Source organism: Chenopodium album, chromosome 15, assembly GCF_948465745.1.
Source record: "Chenopodium album chromosome 15, dcCheAlbu1.1, whole genome shotgun sequence".
Taxonomy (NCBI): domain Eukaryota; kingdom Viridiplantae; phylum Streptophyta; class Magnoliopsida; order Caryophyllales; family Amaranthaceae; genus Chenopodium; species Chenopodium album.
This window is the reverse complement of record NC_137848.1, coordinates 1,452,316-1,461,964: the sequence shown is the minus strand read 5'-3', so window position 1 is coordinate 1,461,964 and position 9,649 is coordinate 1,452,316. Positions and strand designations below refer to the sequence as shown.

The window sequence follows — 9,649 nt, the reverse complement described above, 5'->3', positions numbered from 1 at the left end:
AATGAAGCTCGAACGATACACAATTTATTTGAATTTTTAATATAATATATTTAGGGTCTGTTCACATTTACTAAACTGAGATGAAGTGAACTGAACTGAACTGAGCTGAAATGAATATTTTATGAGAGAGGGAAATTATGAGCTGAACTGAACTGAACTTATTTGAGCTGAATTGAAGTGAACTGAAATTGAAGTGAACTGAAATTAAGTAAATGTGAACAAGCCTTTAATACAATTATATAATAATTTATGTAATTTTATTCGATTATTTTCCAATTAAGTTGTTTTTTTTTTAACTAAAAAACCTTCATTTTTTATATATATTGCACGTATACATTATAAAATTATAAATTGTTTCGTATAACTAAAGCTGGGCGTGGGCCGGGTCAGCACGCGGGCGGCCCGGGCACGGCACGAGGATGGCCCGGCACGGCACGGCCCGCCGGCAGGCCCGGCCCGGCACGATGGCACGCCCCTCGTGCCTCGTGCGGGCTGCGGTTAAAAAAAACCAAAAAGCAGCCCGGCACGGCACGAGCCCGGCCAATAGCCCGTGGCACGGCTCGCAGGCACGGCCCGCAGGCACGGCCCGCGGGCTAACGGCTATAAGGCTGTTTTTGTTTTCCCTCCAACGGCCATAAACGGCCATAAACGGCTATATTTTCACCTATAAATACCACCCTAAACTTCCAATTCTTTCCACAACTCAACTTCTCATCTCATTCTCTTACTCTCTTATTCTCATAATCTCATTATTCTCATATATTATAATTTATAAATTATAATCTCTTAATATTTCTTAATCTCTTATTCTCTTATAAATTTTACATTTTTAATATTATTAGTCTACTACCAAAAAAAAAAAAAAATACTTTGTTATATTTACATTCGGGAAATTATAATTTCGGGAAATTATAAATTCGAGAAATTATAAATTTGGGAAAGCGTTGAAGCGTCGTTGTAAGATCTAACTCAACTTTATTTTAATTTGTTATTGTTATTGTTATTATTATTATTATTGTTACTATTATTATTATTATTATTATTATTATTATTATTATTATTATTATTATTATTATTATTATTATTATTATTGTATACTTGGAACTACTTAATTACATAAAAACTAATTTCTATTTTAATTGTGGGTTATTTGGATTGTTGAAATCTGTCTAAGGCGGGATTTGGGCTCTGGACAACGTCGATCCTAACCATAACCTACCTGGGATCTCATTGATTTAGATAATCTACTATTATTATAATTATTTTTGAAAATTTATTAACTTACTAATTAAGTAATAATTAAGAAAAAAAACTTACTTATACTTGTTAATTGTTATAATTTGTTATAATTTGTTACTTTGTTAGTGTTATAAACTTATAATTGTTAATTTGTTATAATTGTTAATATTGTTGTTAATTATTATTTATTAGTTAATAATCTTAATTAATCATGGCATCAAACCCGAACCAATCCTCCTCTAAAAAAGCCAAATCTAAACGACCATTGGAAGGCTCTTCTATGCCCCCCCCTACAATGCAAATCCCTACTATGCAAATCCCTACAATGGCCACCACCCACCCCGGGTTTTCTACCGGTTTTCCCACCGGATTAGATCAACAAGGGACATTCCAACCATGGCAAAGCACCCAATCTCCACCTTATTATGCCTCCGCACATGATATGCCTTTTGAATTTAACTATCAAACAACTCAAGCAAGCAACACACAACCTGCCGGCTCTAGTGACCCATCCGTCCAAAATACTATTCCCCCATCTGATAACCCATTCATTGAATGGTACACCGAAGAAGAAATGACCCTTTTGAAAAACCGAAAGAGTAAATGTTGGCAATATTTCTTGTTAAGTAGAGATGGTGAAAAAGCCAAGTGTAAAACTTGTGGTAATATTTATTCGGCTCCAGCCAAAGGCGGTACGGGGCACCTAAACCGACACAGTGAAAAATGTGGTGCCCCTAGTACTGACCCAACTCAACCAAAAATTTCTCAATTCCATCCTTATGGCTTCACTTACAATTATGAGAGGGATAGGGATGAACTTGGGAGAATGATAGTCCAAGCCGAACAACCTTTTCTTTTTGCTGAAAGTGATCCGTTTAACAATTACATTAAACGAGCACTACAACCCCAACACAAAAAAATCTCCCGAAAAACCGTTAAAACAGCTGCCATGAAAACTTACTTAGAATACAAAATGAAATTAATTGAAGAACTTAAAACTCTTACTTCAAGAGTTTCTATAACTTCTGATGCATGGGATGGTGGTTATGGTTTACATTATTTGTGTGTTACTTGTCATTGGGTTGATAGTGAATGGTTATTGCAAAAACGTATTATTTATTTCAAATTGCTTGAATACCCCCATACGGCCTTTAATATTTCTAATTGTATTATGAGTGCTCTTGATGAATATTATCTTAGGGACAAAATCATGTCCATGACGTTTGATAATGCAACATCCATGACAGCTAGTGCTAATCTAATTAAACCAAACTTGCATAATGTCATAATGGATGGAGATGCATTACATATTAGATGCATTTGTCATGTTTTAAACTTGTGTGTTAAGGATGGACAAGAAGCAATTGGTCCATACTATTCCAAAATTCGAAATGCTGTTTTGTCTATTATGTCTTCTAGCAGTAGGTATCAGGAATGGAGGCGATATCTTAAGCAAAATAAGATAAAGCCTATTAGAATTAAAACGGATTGTCCAACTAGGTGGAACTCCACCTATGACATGTTGAGTCAGGCACTTTCGTATAGAGTTCCATTTTCATTGTTTTACAATAATAAGTATCCACAATTCATGATAGCAGACTCCGATTGGGATAATTGTGAAAAATATATGCAATTTTTACAATTATTATATAGTATGACTCACTGTTTTTCTTATGTTTATGTTCCTTGCATTCATTCTTTCCTTCAAAATGCATGTTTATTTGCTCAACTTCTTTATGAACATCGATCACAACAAGATTACAATGATTATGTTCCACAAATGGAGGCTAAATGGCGTAAATATTACACTAAGCTTCCTATGGTTTATATGTTTGCTTCTATTTTAGATCCTAGATCAAAGTATGATGGCACATTTATGCTAATTGATATTTACTATGAATGCATGCAACTCGGTGATGGTGTCGAACAATATAAAAATCATGTGAAAGATAAATTTTTTGAGTTATATAGAGTTTATGAATCTAAATATGGAACCGTCACTCATTTTGCCCCTTCTCAAACATCCAAAAGCGTAAGTAAAACGGGCAAAAGTTTGGCGGCCCAAGCTGCTAACATGTTATCTAAGTTTTCAGGTAGTGGATCATCATCAAGGCGAACACAAAGCGATGTTTCGGAGTTGCAAATGTACTTAAACTACGACTTCATGAAAGGCTTGGACGAAGATTCGAGGTTGGGGATGGACATCCTAGATTGGTGGAAATCCCAAAGCACAAAGCATCCAATTTTGGCAGCAATGGAACGTGATATTTTCAGCATCCAAGCCTCTTCCGTTGCCTCGGAACGAGCTTTTAGTGCTTCGGGAAGGGTTCTAGACGATAGAAGAACAAGTTTGAAGCCCGAAACACTAGAAATGTGTGTTTGCTTGAAGGATTGGATGGATGCCCAAGAACGCATCCAAGATCGTACTTTTACGGCCAACGACAACATCGATGGTTCCGATCGTTCTGGTTCAACTAGCTCCTCCGCATTAGCTAGTGAACATGAAGCCGAAGATGAAGACGAAGAAGATAATGAAGACCTTGATTGAAGATTACCAACAACTCGAGAATTAATATTAATTAGCGAAAATTCTAGTATTTCCTATGTACTCTATTAATTAGTGAAAATGTTAGTATTTCCTATGTTGGCTATGTACTCTATTAACATTAGCCGTATAATAAAATAACAAAATAAGTTATTCATCAATTATTGTTAGTTGTACACTTGTACTTCATATTATCTTTTACTTAATAAATTTTTATGAATGAATTTTTTCAACTTTTAATTTTATGGAATATGTTATATTGTTATTTAATTTTTGTCTAATACTTATATAGTTATATGAATAATATGATATATAGTAAATTATGAATGAACAATAAATATTAATATAATTTAAACAATATTTAATATAACTTAACTCCATAAAAAATTTAATAATTATTAAATTCAAATATTAAATTGTATAATTATTCAATTCAATTTTTTCTTTCATAAAAAAAATTCAAGTTTTTTTAAAGTTTTTTTTAATTTTTTTTTTTTAAAAAAAAAAAAGAAAAAAGGGTAAGCCGTGGCCCGTGGGCCGGCACGGCCCGCCTCCACCGTGGGCCGGCACGGTGGCCGGCACGACGGGCGGCCCGGCACGGCACGACCGGCACGGTGGGCCGTGCCGTGCCGTGGACAGGGAAACCTTGAAGGCCGGCACGGCACGGCACGGCCCGCCTCCACCGTGGGCCGGCACGGCCCGGCACGACACTGTTCATGGCCCGCCTAGGCACGGCCCACGGCAGGCCCGGCACGGCCCATGCCCACCACTACGTATAACAATATTAGACGAATGACACGTATAGTAATACCATGTTACAATTGAACATTGTAAGTATGCCGTACTTTTTTAACTTCCCAAAAACTCCCCATATATATTACAAATTTTCTCTCATGCCATCCATATAATTCCTCTATAAATACTAACCCTCTTGTTTTCAATACTCCATCCCACAAAACTCAAAAAAAAAAAACAAAAATGGCTTCCATTCTGTTCCCAACTGCTGCAATTACTCTCCTTCTCCTAGTCCTCTCTCCTTCTCCTAGTGTCGCCGGCCCCATCATAGATGTGGACGGCGACATATTACAAAATGGAGGGGACTACTACATCCTTCCAGCCATTCGTCCATTGATCTCATCATCATCAGGCGAAGGTGGCCTTAGATTGACACCAGGAGAGGACTCACCCTGCCCTCTTTTTATAACCCAAGACTGGTCCAAAAGAGGCTTGCCTGTGAAGATCTCGACCCTTTATTTAATACCGATCCTTTCGACTTCATTTCCAATTGAATTTTACTTTGATAAGGTCGCCACCACCTGCAATAAACCATTGAGGTGGTGGGTAGCCCCTAGTGATGCCAACGACAAATCGTTCGTGATTGTCGGTACTAACGGGCCATTCAAGCCTACTTATTTTTTCAATATTAAAGAAGCTGGTAAGAATGCGGTAATTCCCTGTTACTCTTCATGAGAAACAAAGAATGTTTCTCTTCGGGGCATTATCGTAATATCCAGGGTATGAGTTGTGTTTTTTTATACCACGTGTTTGTAATGACTGGTTGTTTGATGTCCAGCTTTACATTTGGGATAACAGCAACTTTTGACGGAGTTAATGTTTATACCGCTAAGAGTTACCACAACTAACTCTGGTTGAGTTAAGTCAATGGACGAAGATTTTTAGGAGGTTGGTGGTGAAGTGTTCTTCGCAAGCTGTTCTTCGATCTGAAGAAAATTTGGCTATTGTATCGGAGTCAGGTAACTTTTGTTCTTGCGATTTCAATACTCTTAACTATTTGGCTTTTTACATTCTATTTTCTTGAATTTGGGTATATGACTTGTACCCATTAGAAGGGTCATCCACGAAATTGGGGTGAAATGGCTATAACACTTAGGTTAATTGTGGTATCTAGGGTATCATTATTCCGTCGATTGAATTGTATTATATGATTATTTGTTCAATTGAATGCATGAATTACTGATTCTAATTAGTGAAATATGTAGCGTTTGTTAAGTTATTGGGAAAGAATATAGATGAATTAATACCGTTGCCATGTCCAGGATTGTGTGAATGTCTGAAGGCAATTGTAAGCGTAGACGTTCATGTTTTGATGTGTTAGAGAAATTGGTATGTTTGTTGTTCATTGTGTTCAGATTTGCTTTAGAGTTGGTGTACTTAGTTGGCTTTGTTTTAGGTTGGTGAAGAGGAGCAGGATGGTCAGGTCCTCCAGAAAAAAAGGTAAATGGAGGTTTATTATAATTGGGATTTCTGTATAAGATTCCCCTTTTGAATGTTACAACTTAATTCATTGCAGGAAGTATCCAAAGGGAGGCGGAAAACAATACAATTGGACCCTGCCATGTTTAAGGTAAGATGTTACTTGTCTTGTACCTTGTTGCTATTTTCATTTTGTTTGTTATATTGCAGAATATAGGCACTTCCATTTGATGTAGGTTTGTAAGTTTGTTACTTTGAAATGAATTGGGTCTTTGAGAAAACAAAGCTATTGTGTGTAGTAATCAGAGTATTGTTTTTGTTTATGTTTTTGTTTTTTAGGATGATAGTTTAACATTTGGAGGATGTGTGACAGCTAGAGCACAAGTGAATAAGTGACGACTCAACTTTCCAAGGGTACCGGGAGGGTAAGCTATTTGTGCTTGAGTTGATAACTATTGGGTTTTATTTTATTGGGCTGGTGCTTATATGTGTTCTCATTTGACAGCCCCCCAACATGAGTTTTGCCGTGTTGAGTCACTTGGGCGTATTTGTCAGAAATTTGATGATAGAAGAAAACGGTGGGTGTTTGAAAAGGGGTTTGGAGGTCTATTGCAGCTTGCGTTTGATATGCAACTTCCAAGGCAACTAGCATATTGGCTTATGACTCGTATAGATCTTATTAATAAGATTTTGATAACTCCCGATGGTTGTGAATTTAGGTTATCTAAGAAACAAATTCGTTGGGTTCTAGGAATACCAATGGGTTTGCGGACTGTTCCGTCCAATAAATCCATGAGTGATGAGTCCACAGCATCGTGAAAAGGTTCAAACAATTTTGATGAAGTACGGGAAATTATGGGAGTCAATAGGACAATGCGGCCGTGTGTACACGTCCATAGGAATACCATAAAATAACTAAAAGAATATTAAAAAAAAAAATAGATTTTAAAAATAGGAAAAAGTATTTTTAATTAATTTTGACATAAAAAATAAATAAATAAATCGGACAATAATAAATTAGTATAATGATAATCATTTTAAGGATAACTAGCATAGAAATTTTAAATTAATGTCGTATTATGTCTTTTAATAATAAAAATAATGTGTCAGAATTTTGAGGTTGTGAAATCTGGTAATTCCTAATTTATGAAGTTGCTGGAGCAAAAATTGTCAACAAGCACTTGTAAGTTGTAACCCTATTACTTGCATGGGAACTAGAGTGCTGTGGGGGTACACTCGTGGGGTTATTGACTTAGTGAAATGCTTGCTTACTTACGAGTAATTTAATAATTGCCAAAATCATTTAAAGATCAATACAAAAATAAGAATGAAATATAAAAGAGGTATGATTTATAACATTCATTCTAGGATAAGAATGAAAATTAAAAATCATAAAATATAAAAAAGGTATGAAATACAAAAATAAGAATGAAATATAAAAATAATGAACAAGTATACGAAGTATTAAGGACTAAGTTTGGAATGTCTTAATAATTAAGAAAATATTTTATATGTCTATATTGTGGTTTAATATCATTTACCATATTTAAATGATCTTTAATAGAATAATTATAAAGTTTTATGTAGTAACTTTTGCAATTAATGTTTTTTTTTCTCTTATTTTAGAGGCTGATTATATTTCAGAGTTATAGTTATGATTGTACGTCTTTGTATTTTATGTTAGAACATGAAAACGCCCATATAGAAAAAGAACGAAAAACATAGTAGATATATGTGTGGATTATAGTGGAAAGAGATATAACATTAAAATGTAATATGTCAAACTTTGTCAAATAATGATCGAAGTAAAATGACCACATTTGAAAAGTGTTAAAATGACCACGACATTTGAAAAGTGTTAACACTTTCAAAAAATGGAAGGTGTATATATCCTTTGGAGAATCTTAGTAATTTTTATATATTGTATGTAGATATCATTACAAAATTGACTCATATAGTCATATTCGATTATCTGATTTGAATCTTGAACTCCCATAGCCCTAGTTCTTAAGACCTTTTATGACATCATCATTTATTGTTTATTTATCTTAAGGCAAGACTTTATATTTTTTTAGGCATTTATAAATTTTGGTCTTAACAAAGTCCAAAGTGAAGTCTTGAAAATTCAAGAGTCAACTTAATACCCAACTTGAGTGCATACACAGTGCTTTAACCTATACACACATTAAAACACAACATTTTTTTAAACCATTAAACAATTGGATTTGAAATAAAAATCTTAGTTCTCGTATTTGAATCTTATCTTGGATCTAATACGAGTATCAATCAATATATATATAATAAAAGACGCGCGTCATCTCCTGGTGTGTTTTCATGTTTTATTTTATTTTTACTGAAAAAATTCTCATAAAGAAACAAATCTTATGTAAAAATAATACCCTCTTACGCAATATAATTACTTAAAAAAAAATAATTTGACATATCTTTAATAAAAATATTTATGTAGTTATAAAAAAACATTTTTAACATAAATCTGATCATAATCTACGTCATTTTATAATCTAACATATCTTTCGTAATCCTTTATTTTGATCAAAATTTCTCAACTATTTTTTTTTTAGATTAATTTTTTGTTTATAAAAAATAAATTGTAATGAACTAATGATATTTTAATAATGGTTATTGAAAATTATTGTGTATGCACGAAAACTAACCCAGTGAAACAATAATATTCTCCCTTGGAATGATTACTTACAGATTAGCGACAATGCTTTCTAAGAGTAACCAATTTATATTATTAAAACATAAACAGAATATGTAACAATATATATATATATATAAAAAGGGAAAATATTTATTTATTATAATTTTTTTATGGAAACAGGGGAAAATATTTACTTGATACTGTAGATAACGTTAGCTTGTAGATGAGGTCCTAGTATGAGAAACGACAAATGGACAAGGACATAAAAAATAAAAAAAATAAAAATAATAAAAAAGGAAATTTTGAGCCATACGCTCCCTCGAAATTTTTAATTGGATTTTGAGTTTCAAATCAGATAATCGAGTATGAGTTAATTTTATAATGTATACATATAAGATAAAAAAAAATGACCAAAATTTCCCAAAGGATATATCACTTCTCCATTATATTTAAGTGTCAACACTTTTCAAATGTGGTCATTTTCCTTTTTTCTTTTTTTTTTTTTTTAAAAAAAAAAATGTGGTCATTTTCTTAAAGTGTTATACTTCATTATTTGACAAACTATTACATTAACTACATTCTAATGTTATATGTCTCTCCTCTGTTATCCCCATATATATTTACTACTATTTTTATAGTTCTTTCTATGGGTGTTTTCATGTTTCTAACATAAAACATATAGACGTATTATTCTCAATCTACACAAAGGAGTACAAGGCAGGCAAAATGTAGAGATCACCTCATTTTCTATCATGACTCTAATTTATAATTAGCCCCTAAATTAAGAAAATGATTTTTTGTGAAGAACTATCTTATGCATTTCAGTTTTTGTGAAAAACTATCTTATTAAAAAAATATTGTAAAAAACTACCTTATAAACACTATATGTGTAAGAAACTATCTTATAAAACACTTAATGTTGTAAGAAACTACCTTTTGCCGGATTATTGCATTGAATAAGGGACGTTTAATGACCCATAAATCAT

At 33.3% G+C, this 9,649-nt stretch overlaps 1 long non-coding RNA gene across 3 annotated transcripts; it reads left to right on the top strand.

Moving 5' to 3' along the window:
- Positions 1-4,737: 4,737 nt before the first annotated feature.
- LOC145581523 (uncharacterized) lies at positions 4,738-8,064 on the top strand. 3 transcript variants are annotated; one of them, XR_014099643.1, is made up of 7 exons: positions 4,738-5,230; positions 5,358-5,538; positions 5,842-5,908; positions 5,976-6,019; positions 6,096-6,149; positions 6,338-6,423; positions 6,504-8,064. It is a non-coding gene; the product is annotated as an uncharacterized LOC145581523 (long non-coding RNA). The 3 variants fall into 3 exon arrangements; XR_014099642.1 differs by lacking the exon at positions 5,842-5,908 and having other exon boundaries at positions 4,738-5,219; XR_014099641.1 differs by lacking the exon at positions 5,842-5,908.
- The last annotated feature ends 1,585 nt before the right edge of the window (positions 8,065-9,649 follow it).